This window comes from Pipistrellus hanaki, assembly GCF_964339955.1.
Source record: "Pipistrellus hanaki genome assembly, chromosome: 17".
In the NCBI taxonomy this organism is placed as follows: domain Eukaryota; kingdom Metazoa; phylum Chordata; class Mammalia; order Chiroptera; family Vespertilionidae; genus Pipistrellus; species Pipistrellus hanaki.
The window spans coordinates 44,790,392-44,813,097 of NC_140519.1; the positions used below are offsets into that span (position 1 = coordinate 44,790,392).

General features: G+C 45.8%; 1 long non-coding RNA gene across 4 annotated transcripts in view; it reads left to right on the forward strand.

Moving 5' to 3' along the window:
* Positions 1-3,197: 3,197 nt before the first annotated feature.
* LOC311612047 overlaps positions 3,198-22,706 on the forward strand; it is a 531,826-nt gene continuing 512,317 nt past the window's right edge. For all 4 annotated transcript variants that reach the window (XR_014793198.1, XR_014793199.1, XR_014793200.1 and 1 more), the window contains exon 1: positions 3,198-3,209. This is a non-coding gene — a long non-coding RNA (uncharacterized lncRNA). The remainder of the gene's footprint in view (positions 3,210-22,706) is intronic.

The following is a 22,706-nucleotide window of genomic DNA, read 5'->3' on the forward strand; positions in this document are numbered from 1 at the left end:
TCGTAAATATTTATGCAGCACCTGCTATGTGCCAGACACAGGATTCCACCCCTCTGTGAACGCTTAGTGCCCGCCACACAGAAGACAGTTCACCAAGTAATTGTCAAATTAAATATAACTTATTTAGAATGCACCCACACTAATGAGCTGGTTTGTAGATAGCAGGTCTATGGGCCATGACATTCTCCTAGGTCCTGAGCAAACTGTGTACTCCCAGGGCAAGCTCAGTCAGTGCCTTCAGTCTTCACTGTGAAAGGAGTCTTGCAGCTTACTTAGTCCACCGGATCCCAGCTCTGGATCTCCAGGGGATTCTGATGTACCACCAGGGTGACAGTCACTCAGCTGGTCCAACCTCTCACCCAAAGCAGCACATCCCTGCCATGTCCCAGGTCCCATTGCCCTTTTTAGAAAATGCCCAACTGCCTTGCCCAGGTCTGCAATGTCCTACGCGATCTGGCCCCTGCCGGCCCTCATCTCCCTCTGCTCACTCTTTCTAGCCACTCTGGCCTGTCTCCTTTCCTGAGAGCTGGTCCTTCCGCTCACTGAGGACTTCCTTAAAGCTATGTCCTCAGCGACACCTTCTCTGACCACAAAATGCAATCCATTAAACACACACAATCACACCCATGCACACATAAGAACACACATGCTTATAAACACACCATTGTTCTTATGCATCCCTTTCTATTATGGTCTTGCTGACACCCATCCCTAGCTGCAACTATCTTTTTTTTTTTTTTTTACATTTTTTTAAATTAAATTATTATCTGTGTACATATTGCAACTATCTTTTTAACTACTTGTTCACTTCCTTCTTGACTGGCATGGAAACTTCATGGGAGCAAGGATCTTGTGTGTCTTTTTCACCCACACATCCATGTGCCCACCGCATAGAGGATGCTTCCTAAGTACTCGTTAAATGAAGGAATCTATCAACAAGTCCTCATTGAACTGGTGGAAGGGGGTCCTCAAGCCCCTGCTCACACATGTCTAGGGATGGTGGGAAGGGTCTAGGGATGGTGGGAAGGGTCTCTCTCTCTCTCTCTCCCACCCAAGGGGATCTCCTCCCCTCCGTGACCAGTGGACATGGCTAGCAAATGCTTCTCACTACCAAGCAGACCCCTGCCTTGCTCTCACCTCCCACCACTGGCCCCCTTCTCTCTCCCTGAAGTTCTGTCCTCTTGCCACATGACGGTCCTTCAAATATTTGGAGACCGTTCCGTTTCCTCGAAGCCCTCTGTTGTCCGGTGAACACCTCTGGGAGAGGCCGGCCAGAAACACGGCTGTGTTTGCGTTCCGTGGCTGTGCCCATAAAACACGCCAGCTTCCTGAATCTGTAAACCGCCTGTGTTTTTATTTTCCAGAACAGCTGCTGGCTCACCACAGGGTGGGGCCTGCACTTGCACTTTCCCATCTCCGAGCTGTCACCGAGGCCCGGGTGCCCTCTTCAGAGGCAGGAGCAGTGTCGATTTCCATGAGAGGTTCTGCAACTAAAGGAAAGGTGGGGGAAGGCAGTCCGGCCAGGAGCCCCTGTGAGGTGTTTCCCTCCCATTTCCACCTTCATCTCCTCTGCCTGCCTTCCCGCATCATCCTTTCCCTGGATGGGAAACGGGACACACACCCCACCACCACCCGCCCTTCACCAGCGCTTTCTGGGCTGGTCCAGGGCTTTGTTTGCTTGACAGCACGTGGCCCTGTTTATCTGTTTGGTCTCTTGTTTATATTCCAAACTGGAATATAATCTCTTGCCTGTCTTGTGGAGTATGGTATCCCCAGTGTTAAAATGGTGCCTAATGCGACATCCGTTTTTAATAACCAATGAGAGAATGAATGAATGAATGAATGAATGAATGAATGAATGAATGGTGGTGAGATCCTGGACAGATCACCTTCTGTCTCAGCCTCGGTGTTCTCTTCTGTAGAATGGGGAGAGGGAATAATTGTCCTCCCCCAGGCTCTGGAAGAATCAACTCAGATGATGCATGTGGAAGGCCTCTATAACTCCACTGAACAACATTCACCATGGGGTTACACTCACACGGGGCTGTTACTACAAGCAGAAAAGATTCCATGTCTGCCCCTGGAGTGTGATCAGAGGGGCCCAATGGCCCCCAGCGCTTCTCCCTTATTGTTTCACTGTCTGAAGATCCCACCATTAGACGTTCCTTTCAGTAAAGGCTTCATGTTGCCACTGACACAGAAGCGCTTCCTCAGCTTGCAGATGGAAAGACAGCGATGGTGGAGGAGAAGCGAGCTCCCTTTCTCTGCAGCTCCCTCCCTTTCAGCCCCTTTCCTCTCAACCAGAGTCTTGCTAACTTCCAGCCCTTCGGAGGCATGAACCTGGAGGACTTGGCCTGCCAACTATTTTTAAGGCGGAGGGATGGGCTTCACTCTCCCTGACCTTTCTGTCCCGCCTGGCTCAGCACTTCAGAGGCGGTTTCCATCTGGCTCTCGGTTCTGTCGCTCACACATTCCACAGGAGGGGCCTCGCCGGCCAGCGCTTCCTGTCCCCGTCTTGCCAAGAGCACACTGGACTCCGGCGATGAGGCTCCAGGCAAGGCTTTGGCTCATGCCGAGGGTCTGGCAGGATTACCGCTGTCTGGAAACAGAGGCAGGGTATCCCCTGTGCCTCTAGGAGTGGTGGGAAGAAGGAAAATGCTAGAAGAATTAGACAACTCCCCACAGTGACACCTACACTCCAGCCAACCCAACTGCCTGCCTGCCCTTCCCTGTGTCCTGCCTCTCTCCCTCCCTCCCTCCCTCTCTCCCTTCCTCTCTCTCCTGCGTTCCCACCTCGGTGCAGCTGGGCCTCAAAACCAGTCACTTGTTTAATAAGCAGGGGTTTAGCTCTGCTCTGAGCTGGGAGCATCTGTGATCACTGTCCTCCAAGACCTCAGAGCCCATCAAAAGGAGCAGAAGAAAACCAAAGAGATAAACCAGTGAACATATATATGTATAACCCGTGGACACAGACAACGGGTTGGTGGGGACACTGGGGGGGGGGGGGCGCGGACAGGAGCAGGCTAGAAGAGGTGAATGGGGGATAAAGGTGGTCCTGTGTAATACTTTCAACAATAAAGTTATTTTTAAAAAAGGGAAAGGAAAAAAAAAAAAAACAGCAGGCAGAATGCAGAGCGACCCAACTCTACCGAGCACTGAGGTGCTCCAGGGAGGAAAATAGAGGGTCCTCACCTAATAAGGTCTGGGAAGTCTGGAATGTTTGTGAGGGAAGGGGGTGAACAAGTCTTAAAAGCAAGTGTGAGTCAACCCAGAATGCTGCCACCCTGGGGGACAGAATATGCAAAAGGAGAGCAGGACGCCTGCCCGGGCACACAGGAGGTTGGCTCAGCTGGACAGAAGGGTGAGTGTGAGGCAATCGCCAAGAAGGGCCTGGAAAAGCCAAAGATGACAGGTTAGCACTGCATGCTGAGGGCTTAGGCTTAGAGCATGTCATGTCCGTTATGCCCTAAAGAGGGCGCCACGGAAGGGATTTAGGAGTGAGCAAGGTTGCACTTAGATGAACACTGCAGCTAGAGTTTGGGGAATGGATTCTAGAAAGGGAGGCTTGATAGAAGCGTGGAGAACAGCTAAGAAGCTCTTGCAAAACCCACTGAAATAATGGTGACACCTGGACTAAAGCAGCGGCGGCTGAGGGAAGGGGCTCAGTAGGGGGCACGTTTGCATCTCAGGGCTTTGCCGTCAGATGGACCGGGATCTTTCTTAGAGAACTGACCTTGGCAATGCTCTGCCTACTCGTGTGGCCCGGGACTAGGCAACAAGCTCTCTACCCAGTCGCTTCATCTGGGGGGGGGGGGGGGAAGATACTAATGCCCAGCTTGCCAGGTGGTGAGGATTTGAGCTAAAGATGTCAAGTGTCCAGTACAGAGCCGGGCACACAGTAGGTCCTCCACACACAGTAGCCTTTATTTTTATCCCTATAGTTGAGGAAGACAGGGCCAAGATGCTGCATCTGCCAATCACTTGCATCAGCAATGCCACGTCCAGTGGTTATGGGCTACCCTACACTGTGTAAGACCAGAACACCATCTCTCCTCCTCAAAAGGTGCAGGCAAGTTATGAATAATTAAATCACTGTCTCAATAAGGATACGTTCCTGAGCAATCATGAACCCACGGGTATTTGGTCAATGCGTTCTGCACGCCTACCCCTGCACTAGAAACACGTGTAGTTTCTCGTAGCTCTTGACCTCAAGAAGTTTCCCATTAGGCTGGAGAAATGGCTTACAACCCATTCACCCCCCTGAGGAACAATGCCTCTTTTCATTTCTTATCTTCATGGAATTCTTTACAGCTTTTGGCGTCAGATGGACCGGGATCTTTCTTAGAGAACTGACCTTCCTGACTTACTCACCCTTCCTTCCCAGAGCGCGCTCTCTGCGTGGCAGGATTTTTTTTCATTCTCTTTTCCTGGTTCTGCTTCTATCTGCCTTTTTCTGTTGGTGTGTCTCCCCCCCCCCCCCCCAAGATCTCTTTGGGTTCTGGTCTTGTCACTGCACACAGTTCCATCTCCAGGGCACCCAGTCTGTGATGTCCACTCTCCCGACCTCTGTGCTGAGCTGAGAGCTGCAGTGCTACCCCACTTCCAGGCAAAACTCCTGGGTGCCCCACACATGGCAGACAAACTCTCCAAGGCTAAGTTCATGGCTTTTCCCTCAAACCTGCTCCTCCTTCGGGTCATACCCAAGTTCATGATTTTATCACCCACTTAGCTGCCCAAGTTCCCTTAGTCAAGTGGCAGGTAGCATCGTATTTAAAAGCTCAAATGTTAGAACAGGGAAATCTTGGTTCAGGTCCCAGTTCTTCTGATCTGCTCTGCGAGCTGCCAGTCACTAAAATCTCTGTACCTCAATTTCTTCACCTGTAAAATGGGCACTTGTTAGTAGCTATCTTAGAGAATTGTAGGGAGGATGCAGTGAATTAAGATTTATGTCAAGTGCATCAAATTGCATCTGGCACGTTGTGAGTGACATATAGGGTTTGCAGTTATTATGATCATCTTGGATGCCTCCTGTTCCTACAGATGGTTTGCTCTCGACTTCAACTAATGTTCCCTGTGTAGGTTCTCACTTTTCCATCGCAGTTGCTTCTGTGTGCACAGGCCATCATTGTCTAGGGCAGAGGTTCTCAAGGCAGCTGCCTCCCATTCCTCATCTACTCAGTGAAGGTCCTCGGGGGTCAAGGCCCAGGGTATCTGGATGATGATCGTGAAGCTGATGCTAAGACCTCCTAACTCTCAGCTTCTCTGGTTCCAGAGCCTGGTGTCCAATCCAGGTCATAACGGGTGAGTGTAGGGAGAGTCAGAAACAACTGTCCCCTCCACACTCACCCACCTGCCCAGAATCTCATTCCCCTGTCTGCATTCTTCCTACTTGGCTTTCCTTCCTTTGGGCCTTCCTTATTTCAGTCTAAAGACAGAAGGGAAAACGAAAGCAACCTGACCTTTGACTCCCTCTTGCAGTCTCCTAGGGTCCCCTCCTTCTGTGTTGATAAGGGTGAGAACATTGAAGCCACAGATAAGACCTCAGCTCCCCAGCTCCTGTCCCTCCACTCCCTCCGGCTCAGCTTTGAAGTTCCCCAAACCATACCTGGATAATCTGATTGTGTTATCATCACAGCTAAGGTGAAACAAGGTGGAATGACTTTATGGTTTCCCGTAAGTAGTCCTCCTTGATTTCTTATAACAGAAAAGAAAGGGAGTGTGTGTGGGGGTGGGAGGGGGTGGTTAGAGGGAGACCAGTGGTTTTCCAGCATTCTGAGTGCTGTTCAGCACAGGGTAGGGACCCCACATGGGTTTAAAAATAGAAGGCACTTAGCAAGTGATCAATTGGAGTTTAGGGCCATCTGCTCCCCAGGGGACATTTGGCAAAATCTGGGGACATTTCTGATTGTTAGAACTTGGAGGGTTGGGTGCTACTAGTACCTGGCGGATAGAAGCCTAAACATCCTACTATGCACGGGACAGCCCCACAGCAAAGATTTGGTCCAAAGTGCCAATAGTGCATAGATGGCCTACATTTTTTGTGATTTGCCAGTGTTCCAGGTATGAGAACCCCTTTTCAACATAATTCCCCCTAATTTTGCTCTTATTGATACTGCCAGGTTATTGAAGGTTGCTGGCAAGGAAAAAAAAAATTAATCCTGTGACGTGTAAATGAACTTGCGTTTTTGTCATCACAGTGTCCACGTGATTTTTTTCTTTACTTTTTGCAGGAGTTTAAGGTCCACAACAGAATTTTGGGAAAGATACAGAGATTTCTTAGATACCTGCTGCCCCCACACATGCACAGCCTCCCCATGGTCAACAGCCCCCACCAGTGGGGCATGTTCGTTCCAATTGACGAACCGACATTGACACGGCCCTATTACTCCAGGTCCATGGTTTACCTTAGGGTTCCCTCTTAGTGTTGTCCATTTATCCACTGTTATGTATCACACAGGCTGGTGTCATGCCCTAAACATCACTGTGCACTGTTTCTTCCTCTCTCCCTCCCCTAACCCTCCTGGTATTTTTACTGTCTCCATCGTTTTGCTTTTTCAGGAAAGTCATACAATTTGAATCATACAGTACATAGCCGGTTCCAATTGGTTCCTTTCATTGGCAATAGGCATGTAAGGTTGATAGAAGCTGGTTTTTCTGGAGTCGTGTAGAGCAAAGCCTGCTTGGAATAAGCTGAGAGAGTGTGGGAGAGAGGAGATGGTGACTGAGTCTACACAATTCTTTTGAGAATTTTCCTATAAAGATTTGTAGAGAAATCGGGTGGTCGATGGTGGATGTCAAGGACAAAACAATTCATTTTTATTTTCCAAAGACAACAGTTGTAGAGAAGAAAGGTTAATTTCTGAGCCACTAGAGATGATCTATTGATTGATCCCTGCTGACTATTTAATTATCGAGGGTCTATATTAATGAGACACTTCTGTGGATGTGACATAGTGGACTGCCCACAGCTACAAAGACCAGAGAGGCCATGCTGAAAGTGTCCCACACTGAGAGGGTGTGACACCAATTATCTGCAATAATCTAAAAGAGAAAGCAGAGATCCATTTTTTATATATTTATATAGAGCAAATTTGTAGTACAGGAAAATATCAAGATTAGGCATTCGAGGAGGTGTTCAAACTCGTTAGTAATCAGAAAAAAAAAATATTATATGTCAATAAAGCTGGGAAACACCAGGAGTTGGTGGCCTAAGGATTTTGGAACTTCCACTGGTGGGTGTGAAATGCTGCAGCTGTCCAGAGAGAAAAATCAAATACATATGCAACCATGGGACCAGCCCTCCCACTCTTGGATGTGTTTCCCCAAAGTATTCCTCCCACAGGTCAACTGGGGGAAGGAAAATGGGCTGCTCTGATTATCACAGTAGGTAGCAGAGAACTGAAGCATCCAACATGGATATCACTGGAGCAGGGATTAGGACAATCACCCCAAAGAACCAAGTACCAACAGCTGTTAGAAGCTACCACACACACACACACACACAACAACAACAACAACAACAACAACAACAACAACATAGTGGATCTTAAAACCTCACGACTTCCAGCTGAGCCACACCTTTCAGTCATCCCAGCCTGAGAGCCACACCATGTTAGAAGTAGACTGCAAGCCATAGCTCTGCCAGCCCTGGCTGTTGGTGTTACCAACAGAGAGTCTTCCCAACTTGGGTCCCTGATATTGCAGGCCAAAGACAAGCCATCCCCTCTGCATCCTATTCAAATTCTGTACCCACAAGTCTCTAAGCCTAATGAAATGGTTGCTTAATGGCACTGAAGTTTGAGGATAATTTGTAGCTCAGCTATAGGCACCCAGCTGCAGGAGCAACTGCTACTCAACCCTCAGTGAAAGGGGCACCTAGATTAGCTAAATGTTCTTATTTGTTTTTTTCAAAAGAACTGGAAAAATCCAGTTTTTTTTATGACTTTAAAATTTTAAAAACTTTTTTTAATTTTTAAAATACAGTGCAGGGAAACCAAATCCCGTCTGCATTCCCAATTGGCCTGTGACTCAGTAATTTCCACATCTATTTGGGATAATGAACAAGTTCTAGAAATGTGGAGTGGTGATGATCGCACAGCATTGCAAATGTACTGAAAGCCACTGCATTGTGCATTTAAAATAAAATAAAATATTTAAAACCATCAAATCCAAATCTGATCATTCTACATCCAATTTATAGGGAAAGCAAGAGACAGAGTAATGTTGAATGACACCACTGGGATATAATTTTAAAACTCACAATTTAAGAAATTTAACAAACAATAGTCAACCTGGTTTCTTCAACAACAATTCAAGGGGAGAGGAGAGGATAGATGAAGGGAAAATCTACAAATAAAAAGACTTAAAAGATAGAGCCATATTAAATTCTAATTTGCATAATTGAAGTAATTTGAGAACTGGGTATTTGATGATCTTAACAAGCACTGGTAATTTATTTTGACATGATAACAATCTTACAAGTATGTTTTCACAAAGAGTCTTTACTGTTTAGAGATGCATACTGAAATGCAGGTAAACTGATTCGATATCTAGGATTTGCTTAAAAACAACTGGGGATGGGGAGATGCAATGTAGTGAGTGAATGGTAGGTAGTCTTCACAAAATAGGTTTGTCCATGAGTTGTAACTGATGAAGTTTATTTTGGTGATAGGTTTATGAGGGTCACTATGCTATTAGTCTCTCTACTTTTCAATAAGTTGTAAATCTTCCATAATAAAAAGTTGGTGGGAAATAGACTTTGATGGGATAAAACCAATGAGAAAGTAGTTTAACAAGTATAAATATAAATCTTATGCTTGACCTCAGAATGGGGACGAGAGACCAGGTCAAGAATGTATCTGCAAAGTGTCTAGGGATTTAGTGGTGAGGCATCTGCTCTAAAAGTTAATCTTACCTTAGGCTTAGATCCCAACAGGATCCTCTGTGAGTTAGTCTGCTAAGGTTTGTCTAGCATGCTGTGCTCAATTCTGGACCCCAGAACTTATAGGGACATTGTCAGAGGATATGCTACTTATTGCCAAGTTCAGCCTGGAGAAGAGAAAACTCAGTGAAGGACAAATTGGTGGACATTCCAGAGAAGCACCTTTTGACTAAAGATAGGGATTTTCTCCACATCAAGAAGTAGCATGGGACGTCACAGTGTTGTTCAACATTTTCTACTTATTGTCCAAAGTGGGAGAATCAACCTATTCCTGCGGTGGCAGCATAGACTGGAAATGCCTCAGAAATGTGTCTAGTCTTTAGAAGTCATGTGAATTTCCATGCTATGCAATGATACCTTGCACTGGCAAAGATGGTGATCTGGATGCATGCACTCATCTTCTGGTTTGCTCTGGTACCAACATACTATCCCATATGGGGGTGTATGTGAAACTCACAAAAGTGTGGACAGAGCTCCAGCCCCTTCTTAGCTCTGTGCCCTTGAGCACGTGATTTAACCTCTATGTATCTCCATTTTATTCATCTACAAAATGGGATTATTTATACTTTACTGGGTTTAACGCATGGATGAAAGATACTGTGCTTAACAATTATCAATTACAACTATCATTTCTTGTGCATTTGCCATGAATCCTGTAGAGCCAGTTCTGCTACAATGATTAATTTTAAAACAGGAATTTGTTCCAGCACCACTGATAGATTAGCGAATAATTCGAGCATAACACAAATTCCGTGTTTGCTTATGTGAGATTCCAACTCCGAGAAACACTAGGTGCGCCCAGCTAAAGCAAGCTAAACAAAACACACTGCAAATGTCTACCAGCTCCCCGGGTGGGAAACGGGTGTGTGTGAGAGCCACACCCAAGGGCATCTGGTGTAACCACTTTCCACCTGATTCCAAATAGCCCTCCTCCCTGCTGCTCAGTCACTCACAAGCCACAGTCCTTCCGACGCCCACTTACACAAGTAAACTTGAGGGCTTCCTAAGATAAAGTGCCAAATTTGTTGCAAATTTACGTTATTCTTAACCACTTAATGTGCTATCATTTTGTTAGGTTCTTATTATAAATAAGGACCCTACTCTCATTTTTTCCCTAAGCGTTGTGGGGTTGAATGTGTGGTTTTTGTATAGCACAGTGATTTTTAGAAGCACCTATGTCATGTTGGAGCAGATCTGGCTGTACTAGACAATGTACATGCTTTCAATTTCCAATAACTCAATGCAATGGATGCCATGATTGTCCTCACTGCGTGGGTACTCAGTACATGGCAGCTGCTGTGTTACTAAGATAAGAATTAAGTGCGTTCAAATGTTTAGGAAGGACTCTGGTCATCTCCGATGGCACTTCCCTTATTTTTGGTCAGGTGAGCAATGGTGGGTCTTTGTTTGGATGGTATTGACTCTTCCATTTCTCATAGTCTCCAATCCTGGAATCCTTGGGCCAATGAGACCCAACGAGAGACCTCAGTGAGCCAGCGCCCTGGCTGCCATTCACTCGCCCAACGGGTCAGACAGGCCATGAGAGATGCCATCTTTCTCCACCCTGCCCTCTGTGACTCAGTGTCTTCACTAACAAATCAACTGATCGATTTTTAAGAGATGCTTATTTTGGCTCAGCCAAATACTTTCCGTAAGATCTGCGTGATCACCATGGCCCAGATGTCTAGAACATCTGTCACTTCCTGCCCGGGGTTATCTGAGAAACGAAGGCCCGAAATGAGTCATGGGAAGATTCAGGCAGTGGACCAGGATTGGCTGTCATGCTCCAAGGCCCCTGTCATGCTCAGTGTCTCTATTTCTACAGGCCTCCCAGCTGGATAGCTTTGTTGGGAGTCAGTGATTCCTTGAAATCAAAAGCTAAGACATTCATTTCTTCATTAGTCAGCACCTTTGATGGACAGCCTCCTGTGTGCTAGGTGCCATGCAGGGTGCCGAGAATACAGCTGGAGGCAGCGTAAACACAGACACCACCATCCACCCACATGGTGTGTATAGTCTAGTGAATTCATAGAAATAATATTGCACAAGTCTAGACATGGTTGCATGCATATTACATGGTGAGAAAAATGCCCACACTTCTTCTCTTCACTCACGTTTCTAGGGCAAAAAAAGAGGGGAGGAGTAGGTTAAATCCCAGCTTTATCACTTTCTAGATTTATCGCCTTGAATAATGTGGCTACCCTGGTTGGGCCTCCGTTTCCCCATGTGTACATGGGGACCAGGCCTATACTATAGTGTTGCTCTGCAGGTGTCAAACTAGTGTCCTATAAAGCATCCGGCACAGTGGAGAGTGATATTAAAAACATATTCATTGTCTCAGCTTTCAACTCAGTTAGCTGTCACCTTCTAGGTAGTAAGCACTCATAACAAGCCCTTAATACAGGGGCAGCGAGCCAGGGTTTTCTGAATGTTCACCCATAAGGGGCACTCCAGGCACGCCTAGGAGCCTCACTCCGTCCTGTTCAGGTCCTGCGGACTGGGATTCCGAACACTGAGAAACCTTAGGCTGAGTCTAGAAGAGACCATTTACCGAAAGGTCTTGGTATAAGGTAGCCTCATGCTCTGCAGCCTTCCCTTCCCCCAGCTTGGCCCCTGGGAAGCCTTCAGAAAGCCCCCGAGTTGCCTGGATTGAAAAAGAAGCAATAGAAACCACAGGCCCTTCCCCACCCACCTCTGCATCTGCTCCTCTGAAATTGAGTTTTCTCCATTCTTCTTAAGTGGTCGTTTTTAATCCATTAATCCACTTTTTGACTGTACGACACAAAACATTTAGTTGCTGGCTCATTTTTTTGCCAGGGACTAAGGAGGGAATGATTCTAATATCAATCAAATTCAGAAAGGAGGTGGTTTTTTTTCCATTATGAAAGGCAATAATACCTTACTTTCCCCACACTGTCGGGGAATGAGCAGCAAGAAACCAACTGTGTTACCCAAATGCCATGACTTAGAGTTGAGTGAAGGCAAATTAATACGCAAATTAATAAGCGAGTTCCAATATGTAGTATTGCCCATAGAGTGGCCAACTGACCTTCCTGAGAACTTAACTGTATTATTTTTCTCAGTGGATAGAACCTCAGCCTGTGGACTGAAGGGTCCCAGGTTCAATTCTGGTCAAGGACACATGCCTGGGTTGTGAGCTAGATCCCTGGTGGGGGGGCGTGCAAGAGACAGCCAATCAATGACTCTCTTCATTGATGTCTCTCTCTCCCTCTCTCTTCCTCTCTGAAAGCAATAAAGATATTTTTTTTAAAAACCATATTTATGTACTATGTGCTAGAAACTTCAACTATAATACATTATCTCTAACCATTCACAACCTTTAGAAATAAGAATTATTCTCAGCTTACAAATGAGGAAACTGAGGCCCAGAGGTTGAGGTCAAGAATGCTTACTGGGCCCTTTCTTGGGATAGCCTGTCTTGGCTCTACTAGATCCCCATATAATTTTTCCAGAGCACCCAAATATATTGTAATTTATACTCATTAGAACTGTATTCAACAATTCATCCCATTTCTTGTTCAATTCTTACCCCCTCCCCCCATTCAGTAAAGTCCCCACAAGTAAGGATGCTGTTTTTCTTGTTCACTCAGTCAACAGCCATGTGTGTCTCCTGGATGCCAGACTCCAGTCAAGCCACTGGACATTCAGTCGGGACCAGGATGGCATCAGGAACTTAGAGTTGGGCACACAGCCCCGGGCTCCCAGCTCAGGGCCTGGCACACAGCAGGCATTCCATGAACCTGCCTGAAAACCGGGTTCCCTGCTTCCATGTTCTCCTGTGCTCATGCCTCTGCCTCTCGTGCGTGGTTCACAAGGTCCTTCAGGATCTGGCTACTTCCTCCTGCTTCGTTCTCACCATCTCAACTGCCCCCTTTACAACCCATTCGTGCCAAACCAAACAAACGTTGATCAAACAAAGCTCTCTCGCTCTCCCTGCCTTCCTTTGAATGCACTATTTCCTCCACTCGAATGGCAAGCCCCATCTGATCTGCAACTCCACCCAAAGCCACCTCCTCTCAGAAGCTCTCCACAACCCTCCATTGCACACCAAGCTCACTCCCCTGTGCCATCCCGAAGTCCCTAGCTTACACCTATAGTAAGCATGCATCATGCTGTGGTGCTGTTATTTCCCAGCTGCCTTTGCAACTAGGCTGTGAGCTCTTTGAGGATATAGGTTCCACAGCTGCTCACCTTTGCATCGTTTTCTACCTGTTCAGAAGCTTCCAACCACAAGTAATAGCCAATGCAACTAACTGGCTGGAATAACAAAGACATTTATTATCTTGCAAAATAGAAGGCTTGGGGTACAGAGACCCCTGGACTGCTCAATACAAAACTTAAATGGACCTTTAAGGTGCCAGCACTTTCCTTATTCGCACTCTCTCCTCCCCATTAGCCATACCTCTACTTAGAGTTACAAGATGGCGGCCACAATGATAGCCATGTGGACACAGCAGTGTCAGCAAAGGGAAATGTACTGAATGGAAACCATCCCTCTCTGATTTCTCTTTCTAAGATTAAAAAAAACAAAAAACTTTCTCAGTCATCCAGGCAGATTTCCCCTTATATCTGGTGGGCCAGACATGTGGCACATACTTAAACCAGTCCCAACAAGGAGAAGGAGACCATGTTGATGGTAGACACTACTTCTTTCTTCCTTTCCTTCTGAAAGAGACATCTTCAGAGGAAGCTGAACAAAATCAGGTTCTGTTTGCAGGGAAGAAGGGGTTGACACGCCAGTAAGCACCTGCCGCCTAACCCTGTGACTCTTTGCTATAGACTCACTCTGCTCCCAAGTACCACAGGTTCACTGCCTGCAGCAGATCTTACTTATGTAGCCCTAAGTCTAAACTGGCTGGAGTATTGAAGGAAGTTACTAGGTCACCTGTAGTTGGTTTTTCAGACCCAACTCCCTCCATGTCCTTCTGCTCACTCTGGAGTGGTGCTGTGAGTTTATTCGTTCACTCAGCAGAAATGTGTTGAATTCCATCATGTGCCAGATAATGAACCAGGTGCTGGGGACACAGGAAATAAGCCACAGACCCCATCTTCAACTAGCTTAGTCTACTGCTCAGTCTCATTTATTTGTTTGTTTGTTTTCTCCTCCAAAATATGAAGTAGGCAGGGAAAATATTTCCCTTGTACAGACTGAGAAATCTGAGTACACATTAGCGATGTGATATTCTGCCAGCACAAAAGCTCTTCTCAGCCCTAGCTGGTCTGATTCAGTGGATAGAACGTCAGCCCATTGACTGAAGGGGTGAGGGTTCAATTCCTGCCCTCGGTTACAGCAGGCTGGATCCCCAGCCCTGGTGGGAAGCAATCAGTTGATGTGTCTCTCTGACTTACATATTTAGATATTTCTTTCTCTCTGTCGCTCCCCCTCCCTTCCACTCTCTCTCTCTCTAAAAAAAAAAGGGGGGGGGAATATCCTCCAAGGTCAAATACTTTTTTGAAATGCTACCTACTAAACCTGACTTCCCCTGAAAATTCAAAATTTACTTTAATGCACTGAGGGCTCTGAGAAGTCCTACAATAAATAAGCTAACTTCTGTCGATAGGTCAAAATTTTATTTTCTCACAGAGCACTTTCTCATTGCCTCACCCCCTCCTAGCATCATCTATTCATTAACCAGGGGTCTTCAAACTACGGCCCTCGGGCCACATGCGGCCCGCAGAGGAGTCTGATCCGGCCCGCCAGGTTTTTTGGTCAGTGAGTGCAGCCGAGGTGTTACAGTAGGAATTAGTAGTTCATATAGTCCGGCCCTTCAGCTCTCTGAGGGACCGTGATCTGGCCCCCACTTTAAAAAGTTTGAGGACCCCTGCATTAAACAGTCTTTGAGTATCTACTATGTGACATGCACTGCATACCTTTGAGCAAAACAAATGTGCCTTCATGGACTTTATAAAGTAATGGAACAAAATTCCACATCACCAAGAACCATGCTCCCTGGAGTCGTGAATATTAATAGGAAACGTAAGGAAGTTGACATTAAGGTGGCAGAAAGCAAGGCGGGGAAATATATGATTGGATTACATGATTGTTACAAGATCGTGTGCTACTTTGAGGGTAGTTACGCCTCCGAAGGGTTTATAAAAGAGGTTTCTCCTGGTTTTTCAAAGATGTGTTACCTAGATGTATCAATACAAGAAGAGTGGAAGGCGTTTGCTCAAGGCAGAGAGAAGCCTTTATAGGCCTGGAACTCACTCTGTCAGTCCCTGAACTTGTCTGGTTTATTCTATAGCCCCCTTCCATCCACACCCACTCCCTGGCTCCTCTAAAACACTCTCCATACTGCTGCTGTTAGCCTTTAAAAGTAAACCAGGTGTGCATCTATGCATCCTTATAGACAGTGTCTCCTGCTTTAAAATGGTAAGGGAGTTCAGATGTTATCTGGCTCAGTGTTTTTCATGCTTCTTGTTTAATCATAAGAATCACCTTAGGGCACTTGTTAAAAATTCAGGTTCCTGGGCCCCACCCTCAACCTACTCCCCAGGAATCTCTTAGGGAGGGGTCTGGGAATTTCTTTTTAATAAATTCCTCACGTGGTTGTTATGATTGGGCAAGTTGAGAAAACACCGAGATCGACTAGTTAGAATGAGGTTCAGCTGGGTTGGCTGCAGGTACACCATCTTGACATTAAGGGACTTAATATAGAAGTTTAGCTGTCTTACACAATGGGAAGTCTGAAGGTAAGTCGTTCCAAGTCTGGTCTAGCAGCACAGCCATGCCAGGACGTCAGGTCGGCCTCTTGGCAGTTCCCTTGGCCTTTCCCTCATGGTTACAGAACAGCTGCCACAGCTCCATGTATCACACCCACCTTACATAACAATATCCCAGGGAGGGAAACGCGGGAGTAGAGTGAGCAAGAGAACCTTTCCTAGCTTGTGCCATTGTCTTCTTTCATCCGTGAGAGAGACTCCCCACCCCCCACCCCACCCCTCCAGAAGCCCACAGCAGGGTGGTCGTCAGAGCTGAGTCACATGCTCACCCTTAGCCTAGACCAACCACTGGCAAAGAGAAATGGCATCGCCATGATTACATTACATAATTTGTCCCCTACGGCTTGGCACACTGCCACCCTAATACATTCAGGGTTCCGTTAGGAAGGATGAAGGGGAAATGTCTGTTGAGGGCCCTGGGAATCATCAGTGCTGCTCACCAAATATTTCCAGCTCTCCACCCCATCCAGATTCATGTGGGATTGCCCTGCCCATTTCTGTCCAGGGAAATGTGGGCGAGAGTCATCTGTATAGCTTTGTGAGCCAATGCAAGGTTTACTATAATCCCTTTTCCCACCTGGAAATGCATGGGAACCGGATTCATGGAGCTTCTGTCCGCTGGGCCCCTGAGTGACGATCTGAGCTTCCCCCTGCTTCCTCCAGGGAACAGGTAGCATGTGTAAGAAGTAAACCTGCATGATGAGAAACCACAAATATTTGGGGGTTATTTGCTACTGAAGCACAGGTCGGCCTGCCCAGCTGGGAAGAGGACCTGTAGGCCACTCAGGCTGGCAAGTGCAGCCCGGAAACACCTGCTGGGGAAACCGCACAGAAGTAGCTGCAGGGAAGTGTCATTTGCAGCAGCCGGCCTACCAGCTGGACGGCCTCCCAAATGGTACCCATGGAGACCGTGTTGCCATTTTTCTTCCTCTCCCTTGCCAATTCTCACAAAATCCAGGAGACAGGAATTCCTGCCACAGAAGCACTTTGCTAAGTGCTTATTAGGTGCCGAGCCCATGGGATTGCTGCTTTTATTGTCACTCTCGTTTTTCAGGAGAGAAATGGAGGCTTAGAAAGTTTAAGTCACTTGCTCTAGATTGTATAGATAGTGTCGAAGCTGCAACACAAAGTCAGTCCTTTAGACTCTACTCCTGCTTGTTCCCTATAAGGTCTGCATCTTGGGGCCCCGAGGAATTCCAGCTGAGAATCTTGAGGAGTTGCTACAGGTGCCTCTTTCTCAGGGACCATGTAAGTCCATGATCTGAACAGAGCCCGTCAGGTCACACTCAGTCCATCAGAAGGGCCCCACGTCACCAGCCAAAGGGACAACTGGGGGAGAACTGGCCTCCTCCTGAGTCATTCTCATGTCCACACTATTCATCAGCAGCTCTCAATTCCACCTTCATCCCAGATCAGACCATAATAAGCACAGCATCCACCAAGATCCTTTAGATGGGCCCTCCTGGGCTGGCCCACGTCATAAGGAATACAGAGGCTTGGGCTCTATAAAGGGAAATATAGGTGGAGTCTGGACAAAACAACACAACATGGTCTCAGGACAAAGACAACCCCTTAGTTGCTCTTCACCATCTCTGCTCCTGTACCTTGTCACATGCTTCTTTATTATATGGGATCTTCTTCCCAACACCATGTCCTCTTGTCTATCCTCTTTACGTCTGTCTCCTCCACTGGACAGAAAAGTGGGAAGCTCAGAGAGTATGTTTGATCATCGTCACATCCCTTGAACCCATTCCTGTGCCTAGTGTACAATGCATCCTCTATGAATATGAATACATAACTGAATACTATTGCCCTAGTGGGGCCTAGATCATCATGTTTCCACGGTGCTTTACTGCCTACAGAATTCTTTGACTCTTGCACTTCTCAACAACTCTTGGGAGTCAAGCTGAGAACATTTCATTCCCCTTTTTATGGAGGAGAAACCAAAGCTCCAAGATTTCAAGGGACTTGGCCAAGATCACCAGTGAGCAAATGGTACAGACTGTGTTAAGAATGTAGCAGGAGCTCAATGAATACTTGCTCGGGAGATAGGAAGAGAAGCAGAGAAGTGAAGAAAGAAAAGAAAGAAAGGTACTATGGATCTCTCCCTCCCCTTGATAATTTGGCAAGACCCGCATTGAGGAGCTGAATCACTGACTTTTTTCTTTTTTAATCAATGATTGTTTTTATAACCAGAGATAAGTGAACACATTTTCCCATTGACGAATTATCAAACGGCAAGTGTAGTAATGTCGTTACACTGTAATAGAGATAGAATGCAATTTAGATATGCATATCCTCTTTCTAATCATCATTCATCCTTGGAGGTCAAGCTGAGTTTAATATTTTTCAGTGGCCATACTTTTGGTTTCAGTCTTCCCATACTCACTCTGTTTTCGGTAACTTCCATTTGGCACATAATAGGGAAGGCATATGTCTGGAGACTGGAAAAGTAAGGTAATTATTTTTTTATTTTTTTATTTTTTTTTTGTCAAAACAAGACGAGGACAATTTGTTGTCATGCTGGCTTTCCTCGGATACCCAGTCTTGTCTACACCTTCACAAACACAGCCACTTGAAAACACTGTTGTATGTTTTTAAGACACTCCCGGTGGTTCTGCAAACAGAGATGACTCTCTGCATGAAGGTTTCCAGCAGCCTTCGCAAGCATGATGTTTGAATCCTGGAAATCATCTATTTTTTATGTGTAAACAAGCAGTGGGAGGAAAGAAGATGGCAGCCATACAATTTTAATGAACGAAATTCCCATCAGTCATCAGAAGAAAACAAAAGGTAGCTTAATGGGCACAAAGAAGCTCTTTTTCTAGTGATTTTTCTGCTCAGCTCTCCTGGGAAGAGGAGTGACTTCTAAATTAAAAAGAGAGAAAAAAATGATGCTCTGAGTGTATTTTTTCCTGTCATTTTATTGTCTTTGATCTTGTATTTCCTAAGAAGGAACCATTTAAACTCCAGTGCCAAATGAATGTTGGAAATGCATGCTTTATTTTAAGATACTTTTTGAGAACATAAAAATTCTGCAGAATCAGGTCAAACCGGTATGTATCTTCACGTATGAACTTAAAAAGATTCTAACAATGGGTTATATTCAAGCAACCAATAATACTTCAAAACTATCAGCCGGATTTAGGTATAGACTTGATTTTTTTCATCAATCATTAATGATTTTGGTGACAGCAACTATTTTCCAAATAAAATTTACTTACCTAAATTTAACCAGTCATAATGTTTTAAAACCAGTTTACATGTGGACACTAACCAAGTGGATTATCTCTTCACGAAAATGGCGGATTCTCCAGATTCCTTCCGAAGGGCGGTCCAAGTCCCCTCTGGTGACATGAGCAGTCTATCACAGATCTGTTTGAATTCCTTTTTCAAGTGAATGAAGTGTATTATGTTGCCAGGGACACTCCATCATCTATAATAAATATTCATCTGCATGTATCATGCACTTGAGCTGCATGACTGATGAACTCGAGCTCCAGAAATGAATGGGAAACTCGCTAAGACAAATGTCACCTTTCAGTGCTGTTCTTACAGATAAATTGCACTTAGATTTAAACAAAATCAGTAATTTCATGCTTTCCGACGAGTGCCTGATCTAGCTCAGACAGTTCCCACTCTCAATGTCAGGGTGTTAATACCCAATTTGGTAGCTGGGCTTTGGCAAGCTCTTCTGGGGATCAGTCAACAAGTTGTGCTCAGTGGGCTTGTGATTGGAATCCAATTATGCTAAATACACTTGCCCGGGTACTGATTCAATGTAGGCAATTTAAAATGTGGGCAGCTTCATTAATGGTTGGTAGAAGTATCCAGAGGTATGACTCTTTGGAAAGTAAATTGCCACCATGCCATAAAATTGAGTTCACCCTTTGACTCATGAATCCCCCATCTGGGGGTTAATCCAAAAACATTTGTAAGGGCAACCATTTGTCTCCCAGTCTTCTGGATTCTCTTACTGGGGACAATTCCACACCCTAGGAAAGTCAGAATCCTTCCTACTCTCATGCCGCCCCAAGTGGGAGAGGACTCAGCTGATGGGTACATTTGGGAGAGGAAGCCCAACAGGAGTCTTCATACGTATGTTGGACTCCCTTTCTCCATGCTGCCTTCCGGGAGGCTTGTCTCGTTCTACATGGAGCAAGGAGAGATGTGAATCTCAATTTGGAGGGGGGGAAATATTAGCACATTGATATAGCTGATATCTTATTCTTCTGCCTTCTCACCCTAGCACTGCTCTCTCATTTGTACCAGATCTTGTAAGAGACAGAGAAAGGTCTCACATATAAGCCTTTATCAAGCATCAGTATTGTAAGCTTACACCCAAAGATGTCCACTGTGGAGTTACTTATTATTCGGCAATGGGAAATTTTTAGGAGCATAATTCACTCGAAGTAACATGCAATATTAGGCAGCCACTACAAATCATGTAAATATGATGCGTGAAATTTACTTTGAAATAGTAAAGCAAAACAACGTAGGGGTCGCTAAAGCAATACTGGCAAAACATCAACCATTTTGTGTATCTTGACTGGGATTACAGTTGAAACTGTACTTGAAAACCTGACGGGGGGAAAAGGAGACAAGGAAAAAATAATTCTTAAAGGGTCAGAGTTGAGATGTTAAGATGCTGGGGTTATGTGCGATTTTAATATGTCTAGGTGACTTTCACCATCATTTCATTGTTGAACAATGATCCTATGTCTGGACTGTGCCTTCTTAGGGAGTGAGACCTTGTGTGTGGCCAATATCTTTTATGTCGGAGGCTCATATATAAAATATGAAAATGAGGTCAGACATTGGCTGAAGTCCTATCATTAGTAAAACCAGGACTGAGGCACAAAGCTGAGGTTCTCCTTCCCTCCTTGAGGAAACAGCTCTAACATTCAGTCTACTGCCCCTTATGGAAACTCTCATCTACGGCCTCACTAGACAGCACAATCTTCTCATTCATTTCTGTCACCAGTACTTAACCTGGTGCCTGATAGAGAGTCGTGTCCAGTAAACGAACAAATAAAGTTCTGTTAACTGGTACCTGGTGTTGTCTCTGCACTGGTCCCTCACCCAGAATGGCAAATTCGTTGACAGCCTGGATGACCACCACTTATATTCTTTTAGCATCTCCCCCAAACACACAATACAGGGCTAAGGAAATTACCAATGAATTGATTGACATTTAAAGACAAAAGTTAAAGCCCACAAATTTACCCATCCATTTGGCCTCATGGTGGGTCGTTGACCTTGAGCAATTTAAACTTGATGGAGTTATAGTAATCCCTAGCACCCATTGAACCCTTACTGTGCTCCAGACCCTGCAGGGAGCATTGCCTTAGTCATCAAAGTCTATACAGTAAGAATTGCTCATGTCCCTATTTTCTTGTTGTTGTTGTTGTTGTTGATTTCAGGGAGGAAGGGAGAGGGAGAAAGATAAACATCAATGATGAGAGAGAATCATTGATTGGCTGCTCCTGCACGCCCCCCCTATTGGGGATGGAGCCTGCAACCGGGCATGTACCCTGACCAGGAATTGAACTGTGACCTCCAGATTCCTAGGTCCATGCTCAACCATACACAGGCGGGACCCTACTTTCTAGTTGAGTAAAATGTGGCCCAGAAGAGCTAAGTCCAAGATTTACAGCTACTCAGAGGTAAAGCTGGAACTGAAGTCCAGGCAGTCCATAGGCAATCTTTCTGCCATGCCTATTCCTTAGGAGTTAGTTAGCTCTTCCCTCTGGCAGAATTTGCAAGACAGGAATAAGAGTTTTACCCACGGGGCTCCTAGTATATTTTTGTTATTACCAACTCGTGTTATTGGCATCACAGTGTTATTTCTGGTTTCCACACAGCACTAGGTCGCCAATGTGCTGCCATACGATCTGACTCGGCTCTGATGCAAAGACAAGAAGTCAGATCACACAGGTTATGCCGTCTCGATTACCAAACAGATAGAGTCTGGCCAACCATGTAATTTTTAACTCCATACTCAATCCAGCATCAAAAATGTCTGGAGCTGGCAGGAAAACAGCAAAAGCAAAATGTAAACATGGTCGGCGCTTTTCATAAATGACGGTTAATAAAACCTGGAAAGACGGTAGCTCCGAAACGGAACTTCCTCTGCTCCCCATTATTTAATAATTTATTCTATGAAATCCATTGACCTTTCAGTAGGCTTCTTTTGGTGTTTTTTTTTTTTTTTTTTAGAGGAAGCTGGAGCGTTAATTATGGTTTAGCTACTTTATTGAGCAGCATTAGCATACAAATAGGACATCAATAACCAATTACAGTCTCCATCCTGGGAAAGCAGGTCTCGCCCAGAGCCTCTGTGAAGGCTAGCGCAGCCGCTTCAAGGTCTCGGTGCTTAATGAGGGTGGCATTCAAGGCTCTCCTCGATTGATCCCCAGGGGTCTCCGCGATGTGACATCCCGCTCCTGCCTCTGGTCACACTGGTGCACCTGCTGCATCCGAGCAGCGCCTGTGTCTCCCTCCCCTACCCGTGTTTCCTTTCTCATGCTGATCCTGTCCACCCAGACTCTGACCCTTTGGTTTCTGGGTTCTGCACACTCACCTCCCCTTCTCCATTCATCCAGCAGGTGCTCACTGGACCCTGACTAGCCCAGCCACTGGGTGACTTTGGGGAAACCCCAGGAGCAAGGTAGACAGGAGCCCTCCCTGCCGAGGTGACAGGTAGTGTAGGGCTCAGCAAACTTTCTCTCTAGAGGGCTAGACAGTGAATGTTGTAGTGTCTGCAGACCATATGGTATCTGCCACCACTCAGTTCTGCTCTTGGAGTGGAAAGAGGTCATTGGCAACATGGAAACAAATGGACGTGGCTGTGTACCAATGAGGCTTTATTTACAACTAGACACCATTGCAGGAAGATTCCTGCAATAGGGCTTCCTGCGGAGGTCTCCATCGCCCGGCCTGCTTCCCTCCCTTCTCCCCCGCCCCGCTTGCTTGCTTCTCCACAGCTTCGCTCTCTTCTGCAGCGCTTGGCTTCTTTCTA